The following is a 21,167-nucleotide window of genomic DNA, read 5'->3' on the forward strand; positions in this document are numbered from 1 at the left end:
AGTTATGGTTTCATTGTTGGTTTTCTAAAGAAAAATAAGAGCAAAATGGGAATTAAAGAAAAAAAGTTTATTAAAACTGTTCTTTGATATAAATTGCACAGTTCTAGTACTTCATTAAACTCCAAACCTGCCTGCACACAGGAAAGGTGAAAGTGTTTGGATTCTGAGCCAATATGGTAACTGCAGTGGAAATTCTACTGCATTAAAAAAGGTCACAGTAATGCCCGCAATGTGTAATGTTGCAATGATCATTATTAAATCATCCCACTTTGCCTAGGGCTATTATTGTAGGGTTCTCTCCCCTTATACATCGTTAAACTATACTGCTAATTCATGAACCTGAGAATAGTTAGATGGTGCAAAAACAATAATAAGGCGTAACTGAGCTATCAGATCTAGTTGATAATTCATACAGGATTGTCAATCTGTTGTCATGCAAGTTAAAGCTTTATTCAGCCATAGTAGATCCTCTGAGAAGAATTAGAGGTCTGAATGGCTCTTCTAAAGCTAATCTTCAGATTTCCACCAAGGATAAGGCTTGTTTCATCCAGAGGATGAACACTGGAGACTAACTGGCAAATCCATTAGATTACAGTAGGTCCACTTAGACCAGTACACGCTGATGGCTGAGTCCTAGCATTTTCTTCTCTTATATCTCACTACACCTCAACCTCAGTGCCTCAGCTACAACAATCCCTTTCACAGTGCAATACATACTTTATAACTACAGCTGTGTCCATGAAAACACACACTTCTCCTGGAAAGTTCCCAAAATCACCTTTTTGTCTGGTGGAAAAGTCACAAAGACATGAACCAACTAAACCTTTCTAATACTTTAAAAAGTCACGTGTGTCAACAAAAGATTATTCAGTTTCTGGTTCCTGTCTCACATATGATGGCACTGATATTAATAATGGTAACTAACCAAGACAATATTGCTCAAAAAGTGATCATTAGCAGAAACAGAATATTAATTACAACCATTAACAAAAAAAAAAATACTGTAAATCAGTATTGTCTACAACTTCTGCATTCTAATCAGCTCAAGACAACTCATTTGTATCTCAGCTTTAATTAATTTATACCTTGCTCCACACTTGAGTTGTTAAGCATCTTATAATAAGGCAAATGAAAAGCAATGTACCTGGCATAAAAGTTTCTAAAGATTTTATTTCCTAGTTGTAAAATTAAGCACTTGATTCAAAAAGCTTGTAAGAAGAACGATTATTATTACATTCATAACCAGATGCCACAACATGTCCAAGATTACACCTGAAGAAAGGCATACATTTCTGCTTTTTGTTTTTCATTTAAATGTCCCCCATGCCCTCCTTAAACCTCTATTTCCAATAAAATTGCCATGAGCACTTAAGTAACAGCACTAATAGTGAAAATAAGGAAGAGTTGCCTGTATGATACTATTTTCAGGAATCCCAGCACTTATGGTTGTGTAAATTAATCTAGTGATATTTTTTTATAGCTCCAATTCTATCTACAGTAAACAAAAATGTATGCACTTGATATTTGGTCTATTAAAAAATGTGTGAAGTAGTGGATAAAATTACTTCATCAAGTTTACTGCTGTCCCAGGCTGAGAACTATAGGGTTAAAAAGAATCTTCTGGGGACTAGAAGACTGTTATTCAATCCCATAATTCTGCTCTTTATAAACTCACAGCAGGGCCAGCTCCTTCTCCTTTCCTGCTCCTCCTGCCCTGCATCTGTTGGGAGCCACTTTATTGTGAGAAACATGTAAGCAGTAGAGCCTGTTTTGGGGCCTCCAGAGGCTTGTGTTTAGGCCTCCTGGATGGCAGAGACATTGAGGGAGGAGGATTGGAGCACTGGGGATTATAGATTCAGTTTTGGATTGGGGGAAAATTCAAGGGGGTTTGCCATGGATGCAGTAATTGCTTTGTAATGTCTTCTCTGTATCTCTCTCCAAATATAATTCTGTATTTTTTTCTCCAATTTCATTTGAGAGCTTCATTTCTGTCAGCTATCTAAAAATCATGAAAACTGCTGAGGTTAGAAATTTGAGGTTCACATCCTTTAACACCATGGTCCACTCGAACTCATAGAATCATAGAATGTCAGGGGCTGGAAGGGACATAGAAAGCTCATCAAGTCCAACCCTCTTGCCAGAGCAGGATCTCCTATACCAGATCATACAGGAACACATCCGAGTGGGTTTTGAATATCTGCAGAGAGGGAAACTCCATACACCCTTGGGCACCCTGATCCAGTGTACTGGCATCCTTACAGTGAAAAATTTCCACTCATGTTTACATGGAACTTCCTATGCCTCATCTTCCACCCATTGCCTTTTGTCCTGTCATCAGGCATCACCCAGCAGAGCCTGGCTCCAGCCTCCTGGCACTCACCTTTACATATTTATAACCATCGATGGTGTCACCTCTCAGTCTTCTCTTTTCCAAGCAGCAGAGCGCCAGCTCACTCAGGCTGTCTGCGTAACAGAGATATTTCATTCTCTTCATCATCTTTGTATCTCTGCACTGGATATCATGAATCATAGAATCTTTCAGGTTGGAAGGGACCTTAAAGCTTCTCTAGTTCCAACCGCCCACCATAAACAAGGACACCTCCCTCTAGAACAGATTGCTCAAGACCTCATCCAACCTGTCCTTAAACACATCCAGTGAAGGAGCAGCCACAACCTCCCTGGGCCACCCATTCCAGTGGTTCCAACTGCATATACTGAGAACAGGAAAGGAAAAATCTGTTTCTCATTTGGCATGAACAGTCTGCTTTAGCCTGTTTAAGATATAGTAGTGTAGGAGAGGTGAGAAAAGGAAAATGTCAGAGTTTCAAAATGTCCTTTAAAGCTGCACCAAGTTTAACTGGATAAAGAGCTCAGAATTAAAAAAAAAAAAAAAAAAATCTCAGAATTATACTTTGATCTTTCCTGAATATATGTATGAAATATGTATGTGTGCACTTCTGCTATGAGGCCAGGCTACAAGAGTTGGGGCTCTGCAGCCTGGAGGAGAGAAGGATTTGAGGAGACCTTGGAGTGGCCTTTCAGTATCAAGGGGGCCTGAGATGGGCTGGGGAGGGACTGTTGAGAAGGTCATGTAATGACAGGATGAGGAATAATGGGTTAAAAGTGGCAGAGGGGAGATTTAAAGTGGATGTTAGGAAGAAGTTCTTTCCAGTGAGGGTGGTGAGACACTGGCACAGGTTGCCCAGGGAGGCTGTGGCTGCTTTGTCCCTGGAGGTGTTCAAGGCCAGGTTGGATGAGTCCTTGAGTGACTTGTTCTAGTGGGAGGTGTCCCTGGCTATGGCAGGGCATTGGAACTGGATGAGTTTTGAGTTTCCTTCCAACCTAAACCATTCTATGATTCTATGATTCTGTGATCTCTTTAACATATTTTTCAGCATAAGTAAACTCTCAACTGTAATTTTGCTATAATCATTCAAATTTCACAGACCTGAGGCACTGTATGCCTGTATATCCAACGGGCTTCGGAGTGCTTGCTTCAGTTCTGTCATGCTACATGCTATCAACATAATGTTGTGTTAACTGGCACATAATGCAGGTTTTAGTGAGGAGTTAGTAAAACTGATGATGACACTTGACAGCTGAGTTTCATGTTCCACCTGAAATTCCAGTTCAAGGAATAAGAGCAGGCACCAGTATAGGTTGGGGCTGCCCTGCTGGAAAGCAGCTCCATGGAGTAAGACCTTGGAGTGCTGGTGGGCAGCAAGTTCTGCATGGGCCAGCAATGTGCCCTTGTGGCCAAGAGAGCCAATAGCATCCTGGAAGGCATCAGAAAAAGCATGGCCGGCAGATCTAGGAAGGTTCTTCTTCCCCTCTACTCTGTCCTGGTGAGACTACACCTGGAACACTGTGTCAACTTTTGGGTTCCCCAGTTCAAGAGAGTCAGTAACCTTCTGGAGAGAGTGCAGTGGAGAGCCATGAGGATGACTAAGGGACTTGAGCATCTCCTCTATGAAGAGGGACGGAGAGCTCTCGGAGTGTTTAGTCTGGAGAAGAGAAGACTGATTTGAGATCTGAACAATCATACGATCTTAGAATGGTCCAGGCTCGAAGTCACCTCTAAAGGTCATCTGTGTACAAATGTCTGAGGGGTGAGTGTCAAGTGGCTGGGGCAAATCTTTTTTTGCTGGTCAGCAGGTCAGCAGCAGTAAGACAAAGAGTAACAGCTACAAAATGGAACAGAGAAGATTTCACCTCAACACGAGGAGAAATTTCTTACAGTGAAGGTGACAGAGGCCTGGAAGAGGGCCCAGAGAAGTTGTAGACTCTCCTTCTCTGGAGACTTTCGAACCCACTTGGATGCGTTCCTGAGTGAACTACCCAGGTGATCCTGCCTTGACAAGGGGGTTGGACTCAATGATCTCTGGACGTCCCTTCCAAGCTTTGAATTCTGTGATTCTGTGCTTCCTTTCAGCTATGACTTGCATGGCTCAGCATGTACCTGTGCTCACAGGGAAAATCCACTGAATGGAAAATTCAAAGAAATTCAAAGAATGGAAATCAGCTTTATGAGTGACAAAAGATGAGGAAAAGGCAGAGGTGCTTAACACCTTCTTTGCCCCAATCTTCAATAGTGGGGCAGGTTGTCACCAGGACAGCTGGACAACTGGACTCTTGAAGTGGTGGATGGAGTCAGGGTCCAGTATAGTCCCCCTCTAATCCACAAGGAAGAAGGGACCCAATGAGACACTTGGATCCTCACAAGTCCATAGGACCGGATGGGATCCATGCTAGGGTGCTGAGAGAGCTGGCAGCTGAGCTGGCCAAGCCACTCTCCATCATTTACCAACAGTCCTGGCTCACTGGAGAGGTCCCCAAAGACTGGAAGCTGGCCAATGTGATACCCATTCACAAGAAGGGTCGAAAGGAGGAGCCAGAAAACTACAGACCTGTCAGCCTGACCTCAGTGCCAGGCAAGGTGATGGAACAGGTCATCTTGAGTGCCATCACAAAGCACCTAAAGGATGGCCAAGGGATCAGGCTCAGTCAGCATGGGTTTAGGAAAGGCAGGTCCTACCTGACCAACCTGACCTCCTTTTATGACCAGGTTACCCGCCTGCTGAATGTGGGGAAGGCTGTGGATGTAGTCTGCCTGGACTTCAGCAAAGCCTTTGACACTATCTGCCACAAGAAGCTCCTAGCCAAGCTGGCAGCTCATGGCTTGGACAGATTCACTCTGTGCTGGATCAGGAACTGACTGGATGGCCAAGCCCAGAGAGTGGTGGTGAATGGTGCCACATCCAGTTGGCAGCCAGTCACTAGTGGTGTTCTCCAGGGGTCAGTGCTGGGCCCAGTCCTGTTCAACATCTTTATCGATGATCTGGATGAGGGGATTGAGTAAGTTTGCAGATGACACCAAGCTAGGAGCAGGTGTTGATCTGTTGGAAGGTAGGAGAGCCCTGCAGAGGGACCTGGACAGGCTGGATGGGTGGGCAGAGCCCAATGGGACGAGATTTAAAAAGGCTAAGTGCAGGGTTGTGCACTTTGGCCACAACAACCCCAAGCAGCACTACAGACTGGGGACAGAGTGGCTGGAGAGCAGCCAGGCAGAGAGGGACCTGGGGGTACTGGTGGATAGTAGACTGAAGCTGAAGGCAGCAGTGTGCCCAGGTGGCCAAGAGAGCCAATGGCATCCTGGCCTGGATCAGGAACAGTGTGGCCAGTAGGACAAGGGAGGTTATTCTTCCCCTGTACTCAGCACTGGTCAGACCACACCTTGAGTACTGTGTCCAGTTCTGGGCTCCTCAATTCAAGAGAGATGCTGAGGTGCTGGAGCGTGTCCAGAGAAGGGCAACAAGGCTGGTGAAAGGCCTGGAGCACAAACCCTATGAGGAGAGGCTGAGGGAGCTGGGGTTGTTTAGCCTGGAGAAGAGGAGGTTCAGGGGTGACCTCAATGCTGTCTACAACTACCTGAAGGGACATTGTAGCCAGGTGGGGGTTGGTCTCTTCTCCCAGGCAACCAGCAATAGAACAAGGGGACACAGTCCCAAGTTGTGCCAGGGGAGGTATAGCCTGGATGTTAGGAGGAAGTTCTTGACAGAGTGATTTCCCATTGGAATGGGCTGCCCAGGGAGGTGGTGGAGTCACCATCTCTGGAGGTGTTCATGAAAAGACTGGATGAGGCACTTGGTGCCATGGTGTGGTTGACTGGATAGGGCTGGGTGGTAGGTTGGACTGGATGATCCTTGAACTCTTTTCCAACCTGCTTGATTCTATGATTCTATGATTCTATGAGAGTGGCATACTTATGTGAAAGTTCCTCAGCCAGCTTCACAAGCAAGCACTTTTTGTCTAGCCAGGCACCTTGGGCTCTCTTCTGTAGCCTAACATTTTAGGGTCTGTAATCTGCTTGTGTTACATGCAACAGACCAAAATAAGGAGAGGAGGAAGGGTAAAACAAAGATAAATGATTCCCCTGCTTTAGGTAAAGATCAGAATATTGACAATTCAAAGGGTGTGTTATGACCTTCTGGGCATTTAAGTAATCTGAAAAATAACAGAAATCTCAGCACTTGTGGAATGCCCCTTTTTTAGCACCTTTCTAGGAGAGTGAGCCTTGCTGGTTTACAGCCCCTAGTATACAACAGACAAAGCTTATGCTCCATTTCTAAGTAGCAGGCCACGAGAGTAAGATGAGTGGAAGACATTATCTAGCTGGATTTTGATTGCATTTGTAAAAAATTCTGCCTATGAATGGAAAAAACAGCCCTTTTTCTGATCAGAGTGAGATTCTGTGTGGTTGTCTGGAGAGAGAAAGAACTTTGTTACTGATGCTTTATTTATGTTTGTTTATTTTTAAATGGCAGCTGTCTGAAGTTGCTAAGTGTTTGGAGCATGAAATTAAGTCTCAAGAGAGATGGATTAGGAGATAGGATGCCAGGAAGTCAATCAAGAGTTCACAATAGAAGTGGTTTACAATATAGCTCTGAGAATCTATCACAAATCTTCCCAGTCTGTCATTTGCTGATTATAACTGCTCAATAAAACCTTGCATCGTTGTCCTGGAGTCCTGTATACCCCTAGATTCCTCTCCTGCTATGACTTCTGGGGAGAGAGAAAGCCTCCTGGTTCCCCCCGCCCTCGCCTGCCCTGCAGGTGTGGAAGGGGGTGAGCAAAGGGGTCCTGCCTGCATAAGGAGTGTCCCATGCAGTGCCCGCGCTGGGATCAGGCTGGGATTGGCTGTGCGTTTTCGCACCTAAGGAAGTGGTAACTCTGCCCTTTGTCTAGCGAGGGTATAAATACTGGGGGACTTCCCACCTTTGGGGGTTCCTGCCTTGGAGTTCATTCCTGTCTGAGCCTTCATGCCTGCCTGAGACTTCTGCCCCCTCCTCGCCTGATGCTCTGCTCCAAAAGGATTGCTTGACCCATTGATACCTTTTGTAAGAGCTGAATACATCTTAACAACTCTTCAGCAGCTTCTGAACGAGAATGAGAGGGACAGGCCGCGATGAAGTCAGCCTGATCATGAGTTATTTTGGCTCAGTTCCACTTTATTAGTAAGAAAACCGCTATAATTTAATAGCTAAAGCCTTTTCCAACTTCTGACTTCCAAAATAGTCAGATTATCGATGGTATCCCTGTAGACAATTCTCAAGCAACTGAATCTGCTAATTAAACTAAATTAATCTTTGTATATATAGTTTTGGGTGCGGGTTTTGGGAAAATAAAATAACTCTATTCTTGTATAAAATTCCCGACTCAGCCCCACATTAATTCCTGCCTCCACAACAATCATATAAATATGAATATATCATAGAATGATAGAATCAGTCAGATTCAGTCAGGGACCACAAAGATCACCTAGTTTCAATCTCCCTGCCATGGGCAGGGACACCTCACGCTAGGTCAGGCTGTCCAGAGACTCATTCAGCCTGGCCTTAAACACCTCCATGAATGAGGCTTCCCTGGGCAAACCCTGCCAGGATCTCACCACTGGCACAGTGAACATCTTCTTCACAGATTTCTTCTGGTCTGAATCTACCCATTTCTAGCTTTGTGCTATTCCCCCCAGTCATATCGCTACCTGGCATCCTAAAAAGTCCCTCCCCAGCTTTCTTGGAGGCCCCTTAAGGTACTGAAAGGCCACAATAAGGTTTCCTCAGAGCCTCCTCTCCAGTCGGAACAGCCTCAACTCTCCCAGTCTTTCCTCACAGCAGAGCATCTCCAGCCCTTTGACAATTCTCATGGCCCTTCTCTGGACACCTTCTAGCACATCCACATCTCTCTTATAACAGAGGCTCCAGAACTGGACATAGTACTCCAGATGGGGTGTCACAAGTGTGGAGTAGAGGGGGAAGATCACTTCCCTTGTCCTGCTGCCCACACTTCTCTTGCTGCAGCCCAGGCTCTGGGTGCTCTCTGGGCTGCAAGAGCACACTCACAGCTCATATTGAGCTTCTGATTCACCAGCACCTCCAAGTCCCTCTCCTCAGGGCTGCTCTCATGCAGTCACTGCCCAGCCTATATTGGTGCTTGGGATTGCCTCAACCCAGATGCAGAACCTTGCACTTGGTCTTTGGTTTCTTTCACTGGGAAGATTTGCACTTGATCTTTTTATAAATGTATATACATATATATATATATATGCATATATATATAAAAGTCACAATTCCTTTCATACTGCTAGCATTCCTCTACATGTAGTATGAATACTCAGTAACATAACTCTATTGTTTTGCTCTTTTCCAATAAAAGTACTGTGTAAGTATAAAATTAACATACAGACACTAAACATCATCTAACATGTGCTCTTGTCATGAGTTCTTGCCGGACACACAATCCTTTTTTCAGCCTGTAAGTCTGCTGTAGTACTCTTCTACTTTTTCTATTATATTCTCTTTAAATAACATCTTAAATGATAGTATTCTTTTCTGAGACATTTTTTGGAAGGAACAGAGAGAGACATTTTAATTAAATGTACTCATTGTTGATGGCAACCCAACAATTTCACTTCAAAAAACTCCAATAAAAAAGTTCAGATGAAACATGATTCTTAATAATCAGACACACAAGAGTATTGTAGAGTTGATGTTTTAATATTATTCTTTGACTTGGCACCATCAGGGTATACTTTTCTCCCCTGAAATACATTTGATGAAGTAATAGCAATCAAAAAGCTATAGTAAACTAATAGTTGTAATGAAATTCTATTGGCACCCAGAGACTTCTGAAACTGGAAGGAGACAATGGATTAATTTAAAAATCACTCTTTCATTAATTTGTTACATTCCTCTTTCCATAATTCTCCCATGCAATCATGATGTAGCACATGTGAACACGATAGGTGAGAAAGCTGGTGGGACCAATTAGGAAATTACCAGTAGTGGGAAGAGTTGTGGTTCTCTAGGAAAGGATCATGGTGTGTCACTTCTGATTTCTGCCTCTTATTCCCCTGTCCCCCACCCCATATCCCTCTTGTAACAGGGGCTCTATGGTATGTCGCTTCTGACTTTTGCCTCTTATTCCCCTGTCCCCTACTCCATATCCCTCTTGCAACAGGGGCTACAGAACTGGACACAGTACTCCAGATGGGGTGTCACAAGTGTGGAGTAGAGGGGAAGGATCACTTCCCTTGCCCTGTTACCCACACTTCTCTTGCTGCAGCCCAGGCTCTGGGTGCTCTCTGGGCTGCAAGAGCACACTCACAGCTCATATTGAGCTTCTCATCCACCAGCACCTCCAAGTCCCTCTCCTCAGGGCTGCACTCAAGCCTATAATGGTTGATTGCCTCAACCCAGATGCAGGACCTTGCACTTGGTCTTTGGTTTCTTTCACTGGGAAGACCTGCACTTGTTCTTTTTATAAATACATATATATATATACATATATATAAAGTCATGATTCCTTTTATACTGCCAGCATTCCTCCGCACATAGTATGAATACTCGATAATAAAACTCTATTGTCAAAGTAGATTTGAACTGGTTTAGTGGTTCTTACAAGGCGAGCATCTTTATTGGATGCAGCAGGACCACCAACTCATGTAAGGTACTTAAAAAGGAATTTCTATCTAATTTGGTAGGAATAGAACTATAATCCATCAGGGAATCAAAATGCCTCAGCAAATGTGTGTTCAGCAAGTAGCTCCAAAACATCACACATCAGGAGGAGTAGCAAGTTCAGTAGCCAACGCTATCAGCCTTGGCTGGCTAGGTCTTACTGCCAGCCTGAAGGAGCAGAAAGCACAGATGAAGACTGAAAGGAAGGAATGCACAGTTGACTAACAGCTCAATTAGATTTTGCTTCTGGAGACACTGGTAAACATGGGATTGATTTGCAGGCTTTGACTTCATTGATAACTGACTTCCTTTGGCCAAGTGCTGATCTAAATGTCCTAGCTGACCCCTGGAAAACATCTTGTTTTGTTTGTAGCTGCCAGGGCACAGCGGGGGTTGGTTGCTCCCAGTGGGGCTGTCCTTGAGCCCAGAGGCTAAGGAGGGGGTCTCCCCCATTACTAATGAAGTATAGATTTATTAGCAATGGAGATCATTCTTTCTTGAGGGGCAGAAAGGAGAACTCCAATCTAAGTTCGGTCTGATGAAAAGTTTGATTCCTGACTCCATGTATTTCATTAGCGGACCAGAAACTGTGAGTCACATAGCTCTAGTTCTAAAAGTTCTGCATTTACTGTTTGATACATTGATCCTTTCACTTAATAGCTAGCCCTTAAGCCATAATAACTTATAGATATATGCATTTATTCTACAATACTCTGAAAGGTCTTTTTAAATATTCATTCTATTCTGCTAAATAAGCAGCTCTCCTTTCCAGGAGGCCTGTGATTAAGGCTCCTTTCATCCTTCACCACCACACACTGCCTTTGGGAAAGCCTGATCCTCTTGCCACTCTGAAAATGTAACTTGAACCAGAACTTATTTTCTCTACTTCTGCTATAGACAAGCTTCAGCTTTAGACAAATCACTTGACCTTACTGCATTTCACTTTCCTCCTCATTAAAACGGGGATGGTGCTTAGCTTCATAAAGCATGTCAGTTCCATAAAATGCTAAGGATGAACTTAGTGTAATTATTCCACACACAAAGGAGATTTCATCCTTTAAGATGATGTCAGTGACAAAGATATCGACCTCAAACTTTGACTGTCAGCCAAAATCTTGTGCCAGTATGGAGTGCCTAGTGCCATCAGCTGGATCATGAATAGGAGAATGGGGCATATTTGTTTAGCTCACTTCAGATCATAATCACAGAATCACAGAAATATCCAGGTTGGAAAAGGCCCTCAGGATCACCAAGTCCAACCTATAAGCCTACTCTACAAGATTCACCTTAAATGATATCCCTAAGCACCACAGCCAGATGACCCTCAAACACATCCAGGGTTGGGGACTCCACCTCCCTGGGCAGCTCATTCCAGTGCCTGATTACTCTCTCGATGAAAATCTCTTTCCGAATATCCAATCTAAACCTCCTCAGTCTCAGCTTGAGGCCATTCTCCCTTGTTCTGTTTCAAATTACTTGTGAGAAGAGACCAGCAGCAGTCTCTTCACAATGTCCTTTCAGGTAGTTGCAAACAGCAATGGGGTCTCCCCTCAGCCTCCTGTTTTTCACACTAGCCATCTCCATCTCCCTCAGTCATTCCTCATCAGATTTATTTTCCAGGCCCTTCCCTAGCTTCGTTGCCCTCCTCTGGACCTGCTCCAGCACCTCCATATCTCTCTTATATTGCAGTGCCCAAAACTAAACAGAATACTTGAGGTGTGGCCTCACCAAAGCCTAGTACAAGGCTTCATTTTCTGAAATGAATGCAGGATATAACCTCATGTTACACAGGTAGCACAGGAAAATGTAGGAAGTGTATGGGAATTTTCTATTAAAAACAAAGTTGGCAGCACAGCACAGTGCACAGAAACGGTTCTAATAATGCCTCCTAATGCTGCTTTAAAATGGTGACCTGCCTCTTTGACTAACTATTCCAAAAGCTGTGGGATAATTATTTCAAACTGGCATCAAATTTAATTGTATGGTAAATTAATGAGTAAAAGGCTTCCTACTGTTGCTTAACAAGTATGAAGGAAACACACTTAACTTTTCATATAATGTAGTCAAATCGCATAAGCAGTAAGCGCACATTAGATGTCATATTTATTACATCAAATCTGTGAACACTGTTAATACATTAACATTTAAAAAAGTAGCCCATGGCAAGTCAATTTCACAGCAATTAAAACTGAAAAACTGGTAATTGACATTTGATAAGTGTGTTAATTGATATCAAGCTTGCAAAAGCTAACATGCTAAATGTCAATTAAATCCATGTGTTTTTAGAGTTAGAATTTATTAATAAAGAATCTAATTACAAAATGTTGGTTATGTCAATTTATGTTAATTATGCAACAACTAAATTTATAGCAGAAAAACTCCTTCAGCTCTTCTCAGCATTTTACAGTTTTCCTTGATTTTTATCATTTTGTGTTTAGCATGTTGAGTATTTCTTCCTGTTCTAGCTGCAGCAGAGTTGGAAAGGAAGGAAATGTTGGGTTGCCATGGAAGAATCACTGCTTCAATCTCATGATATTGAAAAGAAAATTCAAGATGAGCACTTTCAGCATAGTTTTGCTGACGACCATCTACTCAAATCTCTTCAGAAAATTTATTGCAAATTATCCATAGTGTTGTGAAAGTACAATCATAAAACATTCTCCTCTCTGCTACAAGGACAGGCTATGAGAGTTTGGGCTCTCCAGCCTGGAGGAGAGAAGTCTTTGAGGAAACCTTGGAGTGGCCTCCCAGTATTTGAAGGGGGCCACAGGAGGGCTGCGGAGGGACTATTGACAAGGTCCTGTAATGACAGGATAAGGAATAATGGGTTAAAAGTGGCAGAGGGGAGATTTAAAGTGGATGCTAGGAAGAAGTTCTTTCCAGTGAGGGTGGTGAGACACTGGCACAGGCTGCCCAGGGAGGTTGTGGCTGCTGCCTCCCTGGAGGTGTACAAGGCCAAATTGGATGAGTCCTTGAGTGACCTGTTCTAGTGGGAGGTGTCCCTTCCTATTGCAGGAGGCTGGAACTGGATGATCTTTGAGGTCCCTTCCAACCTAAACCATTCGATTATATGTGTCAGGTATTCAGTAAACTCAATAAATTATTTTTCCACATTGTTCATGAGTTATTGCTTTCATTTATGGATCAATGATCCTAGACACTAATCATACAATCACAACTGGACTACCCAGGTTGTTTTTTGCGTGCACCCTAAGTCAGAAAAATGCCTGTGCAAGGCAACCTAGGGAAAACAGGAGATGATGGACATTGTTTCATAAAGCTGATATATAGTCACAGAAATTGACTTGGAGATTTCTACATTTTTAAACTGAAACAGTTCGTATATTTACCCATCCCTGCCTGGACATAAAAGTGATCAGCGTGAAGCTTGTCACAATGACAAAACAAGCAGTCTGTAAGCAAATACAAGTTTTTACTCTTGAACTTGCTTAAGAGAAAAACAAAGAAACAAAAAAACCAAAACAAACCAAACAAAAAAAACAGCCGAACAAAAAAAAAAAAATCAACCCTGAACATTAGATGCCAATGCTCTCTAATAGGTGTTTAAGTCCAGGCTGGATGAGGCTCTGGCCTGCCTGATCTAGGGTAGGGTGTCCTGGCCCAAGGCAGGGGCGTTGGAACTAGATTATCCTTGTGGTCCCTTCCAAACCTGACTGATTGTATGACTCTATGATAGAACATCCAGAAAGTGGGATGTGGCCCTAAATTACTATGCTGGTTTGAGGCTACTTGGAATATTTTAATAAGATAAATTAGATGATTGACTGTGAAAAGAAAATAATAGTGATGTCTATATTGTCCATTTGTTCTGCTGAGACATATAAAAACAAGGACACAAACAAACCTAAGGGCAGTCCATGGCTGCCTGCTTGTGGTATTAACTCCTCTACCTGAACATGCATAGCTCAAATTAACCAATCTTCCTCTATGACTTCTTGTCACACTTTTCCAGTTCACCCTACACATAAGGGGGATCCTGAGATAAAGGAGAGGGGTTGGAAAAAAGGAGGAAGGAGACAAGTGGGTATGAAAGCCCTCCTGGGTGGCTCTGCTGCTGGGAGGGGTTTCGTATCTCTGCGTTACTTTTAACTTGCATATTACTGTATATAGTTGTAAAATATCTGTATGTATTGTATATATTTCACTTGTAAATTGTGCAAAGCTATAAATACAGCTTCACTCCTTAACTTCCTCCTGGCTGAGTTTAGTCTGGGTGAATTCCTAACCTTGCGGAGGGGTGGTTAAGTCCCAAACCTGAACAAGTACATCATAGCAAGATGTCAGCTTCTCATGATCAGTCCTCTCCTCAGTCTCCCAGCTAAGCACTTCTTACAGACTATCTGGGGAGATCTATTCTACTGCACGTTTCTGGTTCCTACCCTTGGTAGTACCAAACTTTTTTAGGCTGGCATGTATCAATGGAAAACAGGAAGGTGAGGTATTGTCACTAACAACTTGAAGAGAGGGATAAGCTAGAATGGTTGTAAATTTCTGGAGTCATCAGCCAGAAGAATGACTCACAGTGGGAAAGGCAGTCAGCCAGGAGACATTAATGCAAGGAGAGAGTACAGTACCCAATTCAGAGGATGACACAAAGAAAAGGAAAGGAAAAGAGATTTTTAATATCTTGGAGACATACAGAGGGAATTAAGAGGATTAAAAAAAAAAAGTTGATAAAAATGAAATGGGGAAGAAAAATTAAACATGTTTCTATTTCATGTAAATGTCTTGTTGAATTTGTGGGAAGGTAAGAATTCAAAGCAATGGAAAAAAATACATTTTTTGGGTGGGTTTTTTTTTAGTGATATCATAAAGTGTAAACATTACAGACATGTATATTGGGCAGTATTAACAGTTTAAATTCTGTAAAATCAATTCCCATCAGTTTTCACTACTTTCACATCTTTAACTTCCTGCCTGTGGATGTGGAGTCTTTGGCTGCTGGTTGGAATCTGAACAGATGCTCTTTTATGCATTGTGAAACCCAACAACAAAGGTCCCTTTACCTAACAAAGTTAAAATTGATTCTCTATTGGTCTCGTTTGTTTGTTCAGAACACTTGTTTCATTGTCACTTCTGCTACAGCAACTACTACAGCTTACTTTGCTTTTAATTTGACACTAATAGGGAAAAATTGATTTTATTTCCACTTATTTCCCAGCTTGTCACACATGCATCTCCATTTGGGACAGCATGCAATGCTGTCTCCCCTCACTGCAAAAATGAAAACTAGGTTTATACTAAAGAAAGATTTTGTAAGGCAAGAACGTTTTGGCCTGGCAGTAGCTATAATTAAATTCTTTAAGAGAAGAGTGCTGAGATAAAAAGTAATTAAAATTCACCTTCTTTGAAATCTGGAGTGCAACATCTTGTGGTACCTTTAAATTAACATTGATCTAGTAAAGCAGAGTAACAATTGTGGGCCTTTAGGTATTTTCTTTTGTTTTGTTTGAGTTTTTTGGTGTGGTTTGTTTTTGGTTGTTTTTTTTTTAAGAAGATATGTGTGAATTAATTGGGTCAATCAGTGAGGCAGGAGTTATAAAATATGTAGTTATTTTATTTCCAAAAAGCCTCACCTGCAAACTATATACAAACCAATTAAATTTGGGTTCTAATTCAGTCGGGAAAATCTTCACAAGGATGCTTATGGGCAATTCATTCATTTAGGAGAATCAGAAAATTTGAAAATATTTAGTCACAAAATGTCTCTGCCCCACTTATAAATAGGCAGTCTGGAACCCTAGGGAAATTCTGTTCTACTCACGGTGATGGAGTAGAATTTGAGATAGTCTCTGGGTCCTTTGTGGCAGTGCTGGAACTGCCTGGTGTCTTGATAGATGTTGAGAGGCTTCTTGATCTTCTCAAGCTCTATCAGGGGGCTGGGAAAGAGGTAAATCATCTCTCACCTGATCCTGGTTCTTCTTGGCATGCAGGTTTGCTAAGGTGCAGGCAGAATCTCTTGCAGATGTGCAGAGAGCATGATGCTGATGGCACTTCTCATCACATTGTGAGGCACTTAATGCCTTCTGGGAAACTTGAGGCACTTAAGTTTCCAGGTAGTTCAAGCCAAAACATCAGGGCTAAGCTGGTCTGAAGCATGAGGCAGAGTAGAACACACTGAGACAAAGTAGAGCATGTTGTCCAAGCAGGGCCATAAGACAGGGCAGAGCAGAGCAGAGCACAGCACCAACTGCTTGCAACTTAGCTCCATTTATATTATTTGCCTGAGTGTAAGGGCTCTTTTGTCCACAGAGATTCACCAATCAGAATGGCACTTTGCCAAACTGACTACATTAGGTGAAACAAGGGTTTTCTTACTCTTATTTGGGCAAGACACTCACAAGTGTATAAACACCTGTGGGTACCTGTTTATCACTTTGGGAGGGGACACAATGTCCCAAACCTTTGTTTTCCTCCCACCCGTGCTTCACCCATCAGCAGAAGGGTGGGGTAAGCCAGGACATGTTTTAGGCCCAGCAGCTTTCCAGGACAGTGTGTCCCTTTGTCAACCAAATTTGAAATCCAGAGAAAAGACATACATAAAAATTCACATACACTGCAGCATCATTCCAGAAGAAGAAAAGATGAGACAGGATTGGGGGCACAGAAGAAGGGGAAAATGAAAGAAAGAAAGAGTTTGAAGCAAATGGTAAAATGCTGTTCTAGAAGCATAGATAAGTAACAGTTTACAGCATTTGCTTAAATACCCATTTAGTGAAACCTCACCTCTTTGACATATTCTATAGCTGTGCATCATGTGGACAATGAGAGGAAAATATCAGCAGTGGCCTTTCCCTAACAGCATGACAGAATTCCCAATGTTCTCAGTTCTTGAGGAGGGGAAATTAATTGATGCAAGATTATATTTTTCCAAAATTAATATTGTTTCTTAAAGTTGCTATTCAGAACTCTCGGCACCCCTGACCACTAATTCTAATAATATTTTGGTTCTTACACAGTCATGGAAACATTCTATAGATAATCTCTAGTAATAACCAGTAAAATATATAAAAATGAATTGAACTAGAAGAGAAGATTCCCGCTGTCAAATGTGGCTTGCAGTCAATATGCCACTTGCCCAGTAGATGAACTCAAGGTCTTTCTGCTCATGGCAGAAGGCAGTAGAGAAGTACAAAGAGGTATTTAAGCATTTACTCACAATTATTACCCAACTCGCAGGGCTTAGCCACATTCCAGACAGTTTCCAAATGCTTTCAGGGGACTCTGCCTTGTTGGATGTAGTACTTGATACTTCCTAGGATATTTTCTGGGGAAAGGATGCAGACAATCTCTGACCTTGTCTCCTGGCTTCTTCTGGATGATCTGTTACATCCAGGACTTCTAAGCAGGACTTCCAGATGTAGAGGCAGGATGTCGTGCAGTCTCAACACGATGTCATGATGTCCACACAGGCTGATTGCATGCAGATATCCAGGGTCAGCTTCTGGTAACTTGCAGCAGTGGAGTTTAGCAGGCAAACAATAAGGCAGTAAGCAATTGCAGCAGGCAACGCCAGAGCACAGCAGAAAAGCAGGGGAGCAAAGCACATAGTTTACCTGCGTATCTCCTTTTGTCAACATGGGCTGAGATTAATTGCCCTTTGGACACAGAACAGCCAATCAGGATGGCAGTTAGCCAAACCAGACCATATTAGGCTAAGCCTCAGGCTCGCTTTTCCCTAATTTGAGAAAAACACAGGCCTTGCATGTGGCAGGCACAAGCTTAGTGTGTGTACCTTACCACAGGACCCTGGCAGGCCAGATTTAGTGGATACAGGTTCTTTTGTGTCCATTTACCATGCTTACCTCTCTGGTGGAGCAGAAAAACATGCCTAGGCAAGGCAGGACGTGTAGAAGCCTGTTTAGGGCCTATCAGGCCTACCACAACATCAGCTTAGCAAAGCGATTCTCAAAAGGCTTTGTTTTATTTAGTTTGGCTACTCTGTGTGGAGCAGTATGTTTGGAGGTTCTCAATCTCAGTTGCAAGTTTTATTTTGCTCAAATCACACAATATTTTCCTATGTGACCAGAGGCAGAGTGAAACACCTGCCTGTCATCTTGGCTCTGAGAGAGGTATGGATAAACTGGGGTCCCTCATCAAGGAGATTAGATCTTATGTGCGTATATATTAGTTTAGGGAAGATATGACTGTCTCAGAAATCACTATTTGAGGATGGATAGGATTTGTAACAACATGAACATAGGTACCGTCATACAGTCTCAAAGTCTTTGAATTTTCTTTTGTGCTTAAAACTTCCACAGCATATAAATCACAGAGGTTGCAAATTCTCCGCTTGGAATTGTAGAATGGTTTAGGTTGGAAGGGACCTCAAAGGTCATCCAGTTCCAACCTCCTGCCTAGTCAGGGACATTTCCCACTAGAACAGGTCACTCAAGGCCTCATCCAACTTGGCCTTGAACACCTCCAGGGAGGGGGCAGCCACAACCTGTGCCATTGTCTCACCACCCTCACTGGAAAGAATTTCTTCCTAACATCCAGTTTAAATCTCCCCTCTGCCACTTTTAACCCATTATTCCTCGTCCTGTCATTACAGGACCTTGTCAATTGTCCTTCCACAGTCCTCCTGTAGACCCTTTCAGACACTGGAAGGCCACTCCAAGGTTTCCTCTAAGCCTTCACTTCTTCAGGCTGAAGAGCCCCAACTCTCGTAGCCTGTCCATTCAAAAGGAAAAGTGGACCTACAGCCTTGGGATTTCTATAGCTATGCTAGTCAGACAAAATCCAGTTCCTGGTCTGAAAGCAGGATCTTGCTCATGACTTTGTAACCTGATTTTTAATGCAAGTGGCTATTTCAATAGCTCCCCCTTCCTACCCACACATCCTTTTTGTAAAGTCCCCTGGTGGTAGTGAAAACCAGTATAAAAAGAAATCAAAGCTCTCTCAAATATATTTTCCTGGAATATATCTGATCAGATCTAGACAGTTCCATCTGAATCTGCAGCTTTGATTCCTGTGCAGCTTAGAAGCACTTCAATAGGTAGCCTTTTGGGCCACTCTTGCATTGGCAAGGCTGAAGGAAACCTTCAAAGCTCCTCTGAAGCATCCTTTTTATGGCATTTTAAGTATCCTCATAAAGTCTGCTTCTGATATAAATGCACTTGAGATACTAAGCTCCTCCACAGATCCAAAATTCTATCTTATATACCACAAGGCAAGACATGATCAATCAAAAAATGCTACAGCTTTTAGCAGTTGAATTCAAGTGAAAATGTCTGCAGACCAACAATATCCAAGTAGTGAGTTTAATTTAATAGTAATTTAATTTCAGTTAGAATAACAAATTTTAAAGGTTCACTTTTAACTTTGCTGGCCATAAGGTGGGTAATGGCAATATAAATATTGTTTGCTCATTCAGTACTTTGCAATCCCTGTCAATAAAAACACATTTTTAGCACAGATTTAAAGATTATCTTCAGACTTATGTATTTCTTATCTTAAGAACAGGTAAAGTTCAATTCAAGAGAGACAGGGACGGACCTGCTGGAAAGAGGCAGCAAAGAGTGACAAGGATGACTGGAGAACTTGAGCATCTCCCCTATGGAGAGAGACTGAGGACCCTGAGGATGTTTAGTGTGGAGAAGAAAGACTACGAGGAGATCTGATCAATGTGATCAAATATCTGAGGGCTGGGGAGCAAGTGGCTGGATCCAATCTCTTCATTGGTCAGCAGCAATAAGACAAGGAGCAATAGCTACAAACCGGAACACATAAGGTTTCACCTCAACATTCAGGGTAACAGAGCCCTGGAACAGGCTGCTCATAGAGGTTGTGGAGGCTCCTTTTCTGGAGACTTTCAAAACCTGCCTGGATGCATCCCTGTGTGAATTACCCTGGGTAATCCTGCCTTGTCAGGGAGGTTGAACTTGATGATCTCTGGAGGTCACTTCCAACCTCTAAGGTTTTGTGATTCTGTAAAAGCAAAAATGCTTTCATCTTTCTGTGCATAGACACAGGTTTTGACCAAGTTCTTGCCATTCATTTTCAGTTATTTCACCTTCTCAGCAGCTTTGGCATCAGGAGCAGCATGCTCAACAGCAAACCTGACAACCCAACCTTCTCCTCTGCCTGCATTATTTGCCTTTTGCCATGCTTTTCTTCCCAAAGACTGGAGATAAATAACCTTTGTTGCTTTCAAGATCTTTCAGAAACCTTGAGGGTTAAGAACCAAAACAAAGAGATGTTTCTAAAATGTTTTGAATTGCATAAAACAAGAATCAGATACAAAGAACCATAAAATCCACTATTGTCATATCAACTTCAAACTCAATTGGTTTCCATAAAAATTTTCTTCTTTTTATCTCCAGATTTACTCTTTTTAATGACAGAAAAGACAAAGTAGTTTATTTGGGTTATTTTGTTTCCTTTTTTTTTTTTTAAAAAAAAAAAGGTTCTTAGAATAATATATTTTGGTTTAATAAAGTTGTTCAAAACACCAGAAACATTATTAGGCTCAGGATTTAAAGAATCCAAATGAATCTTCAAAGTGCTCAGCTTATGAGATTTGCAAAATTAACTTTGTAATTACAGTATGCAACAAAATACAGTGCTGATAGGCGTTTTCCAACTGAATGGAGTTCATTTCCAGTGTTAAATAGTATGCATCCTATCTCAGATAATTTTGGTTTTCCCAAGGATGGGCTCAATAATAGAGACAGATTTCCCAGCTATTACATCTAGAGAAGAATGTCAGAAACTACTTCACAGACTGCACTTTGTTAATCTGCTCATTTCAATACCTGCCTGGTTTTCAGAAGTGAACCTTGAAGGATAGATTCTGTTTCCACAAGCTCAGGTCTTGTTCTATTTAAAAACCTTGTCTGATGATTGCCAGTGTTGTGTCTTCATGCCTCCTGTTTTGAATGAAAAAAACAAAACAAAACAAAAACCACAAACCCAGCACCTTTGAAAATGTAACTATCTACTCTATAATTAGGGAACTTTGCTTTGTAACTCATCAGGGCCACTGTGTAATATTTCTTTTCTTTTAATTGAAAACCCATATTCTTCTGTTATGTCAGCACATATTGATGTTTAGAAACTGAGGTGACTGGCATTTGTTACTTTAACTTCTTTTAGAGACATGGCATTCTGATTGATTGCGAACCAATA

General features: G+C 42.2%; 1 long non-coding RNA gene across 1 annotated transcript; it reads right to left on the reverse strand.

Annotated features, from left to right (window-relative positions):
* Positions 1-19,286: 19,286 nt before the first annotated feature.
* On the reverse strand, positions 19,287-20,232 carry LOC135179006 (uncharacterized). The gene is made up of 2 exons (XR_010303847.1): positions 20,053-20,232; positions 19,287-19,967 (listed from the first exon to the last, which is right to left on the reverse strand). It is a non-coding gene; the product is annotated as an uncharacterized LOC135179006 (long non-coding RNA).
* Between the last annotated feature and the right edge of the window lie 935 nt (positions 20,233-21,167).

This window comes from Pogoniulus pusillus, chromosome 10 (assembly GCF_015220805.1).
Source record: "Pogoniulus pusillus isolate bPogPus1 chromosome 10, bPogPus1.pri, whole genome shotgun sequence".
In the NCBI taxonomy this organism is placed as follows: Eukaryota; Metazoa; Chordata; class Aves; order Piciformes; family Lybiidae; genus Pogoniulus; species Pogoniulus pusillus.